The sequence below is a fragment of the Littorina saxatilis genome, linkage group LG10 (assembly GCF_037325665.1).
Source record: "Littorina saxatilis isolate snail1 linkage group LG10, US_GU_Lsax_2.0, whole genome shotgun sequence".
NCBI lineage: Eukaryota > Metazoa > Mollusca > Gastropoda > Littorinimorpha > Littorinidae > Littorina > Littorina saxatilis.
In genome coordinates, this window is record NC_090254.1 from 46,839,620 (window position 1) to 46,842,119 (window position 2,500).

Genomic DNA, 2,500 nt, shown 5'->3' on the forward strand with positions numbered 1-2,500 from the left:
GAGCTCTCACCGCCTGACGTCAGTCTACAGCAATCACAGTTGTGACGACATTGTGTTGATGTGACGAACGCTTAGACAAAAACCACTCAGCTTGAAAACCACGCACACAGACTTGGCTGATCAGTGCCACAAGATGGACGAAGCGAGGAAGTTTGCACAGTCAGCTTTCCGTAGCTGTCTCGTGAGACTGCACAATACCACACAACAGACCGGTGTACTGACTCTTACCACCATCAACACCGTGTGCGGGGATATGTGGAATATACCTGCGCCAGGTGTAGAAAAGCCGATGTCGAACATGTCACGTGACGTGACAGTATATTTATTAGTTATGACTGACTGGGGCTCGCCAGATGGTGCGACATTGACTGCGAACTCGGGGGGGGGGGGGGGGCAGACCCCCGTTTCGTAGAGGCAAGACATGGTTGCGGCTTTATCCTCTCGCTATGCAAGACAGCGAGGTGTACATGACACGATTTGGGGGTTAGCTGGGCAAGACAGCGAGGTGTATATGACACGATTTGGGGGCTAGCTGGGCAAGGCAGCGAGGTGTACATATGAAACGATTTGGGGGCTAGCTGGGCAAGAATTGAACACGACTGGTTCGCACCGAAAAAGTCTTCTGAACTCGCCGGTAAACAGCCATAATGATACAATCAGTCCATTTTTTTTCTCGCGTCCAAGGCATGCTCGCCAAATCCTAGCGTTCCTAACGGCGAGAATTCCCTATGAAACTCTACTTCCTCGCCCCACTCGCTTCACGCGCCAAATCTCGCCGCTGAGAAACGCAGGACGGGCGTGGAGTCTGTTTGACTGACTGGGGAAGCTAGCTTATTGACCTACTGTATGTGTTGTAGTCGCGCCCGTTCTGACCTCAAACCGAACAAGCATTGTTTGCTTTTCATTAACATGGAGAGTATTGATGGAGAGTGTTGATGGAGAGTATTGATGCGCGTGCATACAGTGTGCATACAGTGTGCATATAGATACATTATATGTGTTGATTTCATAAGTATAGCCAAGTCCGTCAACCCAAAAATATTTATTTAGTGTAAGGTGTAACAGGGGAAAGTTTGATATTGATTGGAAATTGTACAGAGATTTTTTTTTAGAAAATGGACTGAGTGCATTGTATATTGATTTGATGCTTTCGACTTAGTCAGTCTGTCCTTTTGTCAACTCTTGTCATGGGATAATACATATTGTCTTTGATTTCAGATTACAATTGAATAATTTATAGAGGTCATCTGCATACTTATTCAGAGTTTGCAGATGGACTACTTTTTTCAACATACGACTGACATATTTTGTGGTGTCAAAGTCAATATCACGTATAGGTACAGGCCTACATGCGTCAATATTGAGAAAATAAAGAATACTTCAAACGATACGCACATTCTGCATGGATTTAAAGAGCGGAGTCGAGATATTTCGCTGGCCGAAGCGACTGCATGGTCAAAGGCATGTTCAACGAGTATCGCGAGTGGGATCAAGGGACGATACTCCCTAATTTTTACACAGACAGCCATCTACACAGAACCGTGAGAGAGAGAGAGAGAGAGAGAGAGAGAGAGAGAGAGAGAGAGAGAGAGAGAGAGAGAGAGCAATCAAAACACAACCCAGTCACCTGGTAGTTCGAAAACTCAATCTGAAACAGTTTACTGACATCGATTGTCGAAGGCATGCCTGCGGTGCATAACTCTGGCCCAAAGTTGTACATGTCGTAGCTGGGAACCCGTTGAAATAATCAGAAGAGTCACCATGAAGTCAAATCAAACGTTAGGTTTTCTCATTTGGTTATTTGTAATTGCTGGTACGTGTTTTCGGCTTCTAGTGCGTTTATGACCCAAAGCCGCGCACTTGGGGGAGCCCTGCACCTTGTCACTTCCAGCTGCACAAGTTATTGACGTTTTGAGGACACCGCGCAGCTGGTTGGCTGGTTGGCTGGTTACGCAATATACACCACACCAACACAACAACTGAACACTTTCTTCTGCTGTGTGTGATCCATTAGCATTGAAACTATCTTCTGTTTGCCAACATTAATTAATAATCGGATGCATATTTACATGATTGCAGCTGGCAACTATTTTTTTAAATATTTGAACTGGTGTGAAGTAATTAATGTAATTATAAGAGTAGCACAGCCTAGTGCATTGTTGTTGGTTCTGAGTTTTCAAGAAACAATGCAAATCTACATTCAAAATGGTACAATCTTGCGGTAGTCTCAACACCGGAATTTGCAACTTTCTTACTCAAAATGATTGTGGAAATCCGCGTCAAATTGGGAGCTCTGAAGGCGACATTGAGACAAACACTGAACCCGCGTCAATCCTTTTCTTCTTCTTTCGACAGCAAGTTGAAAAACGCACACGTGAGGATGAAAGCCAATGTTCGATCATATACATAAAGAACGCTTTGTGTCCCTTCGTATTTCCCAGACCCGGCCGTGCTTTTCTTTCTGCCTTAGATGCCAGGGGCGGATCCAGGGGGGGGGGGG

At 45.2% G+C, this 2,500-nt stretch overlaps 1 protein-coding gene across 3 annotated transcripts in view; it reads right to left on the reverse strand.

Annotated features, from left to right (window-relative positions):
• The window catches only part of LOC138978961 (transmembrane protein 163a-like), a 38,187-nt gene extending 36,333 nt beyond the window's left edge, over positions 1 to 1,854 (reverse strand). For 2 of the 3 annotated variants that reach the window (XR_011459874.1, XM_070351776.1), the window contains exon 1: positions 1 to 269. This exon is cut by the window's left edge and continues 140 nt beyond it. The gene's annotated coding sequence lies outside the window, so the exon portion shown is untranslated. Of the gene's footprint in view, positions 270 to 1,627 lie in introns of those variants that run through there. The other variant, XM_070351778.1, reaches the window with a different exon arrangement.
• Positions 1,855 to 2,500: the final 646 nt, after the last annotated feature.